The sequence below is a fragment of the Brassica oleracea genome, unplaced genomic scaffold, assembly GCF_000695525.1.
Source record: "Brassica oleracea var. oleracea cultivar TO1000 unplaced genomic scaffold, BOL UnpScaffold00802, whole genome shotgun sequence".
Classification (NCBI taxonomy): Eukaryota; Viridiplantae; Streptophyta; class Magnoliopsida; order Brassicales; family Brassicaceae; genus Brassica; species Brassica oleracea.
Genome location: NW_013617461.1, coordinates 46160 through 46818, shown reverse-complemented (window position 1 = coordinate 46818; position 659 = coordinate 46160).

Genomic DNA, 659 nt, shown 5'->3' with positions numbered 1-659 from the left:
ATGTATGTTAAGGATGCAACTATGCAATAAAAAAAGATTGTCAAATTGTTTTGAATTTGTATCAAAATCTGAAGATTAACCCCTACAAAATTGAGTTTTTCGATAAATGCTCTATATAATGAAGTTTACACTCTTTAATGTTGTTTAAAAATTTCTAACCACATTATAAGTTGTATTAATGTATGCTAAACTCTCTTTCATGGTGCATAGACATCACTATAGTTTTTAAAACTTTAATTTATTAAATTTTATATACTACTTAAATCCGTGGACTAAACACTATAAAATATATATTCTCTAGAGAAACAGACACAACATACATTTCAAACCTCTTTGAACATCATCATATGTCTATTAAGGATGCAACTATGCAATAAATAAAGATTGTCAAATTTTTTGATTTTTTTTTCAAAATCTGAAGGTTAACCCCTACACAATTGAGTTTTTCGGTAAATGCTCTATACAATGAAGTTTACACCCTTTAATGTTGTTTAAAAATTTCAAACTACATTATACATTTGTATTAAAAATTAGAACTTAAACCGGTCCAACAAATAAACACAATTTAACGTACTTGATTGGCGAACACAAACGATCCACGGACATGCTTCGGTGCAATTTCGGCTATATAGAATATTCTCTAGAGAAACAGACACAAC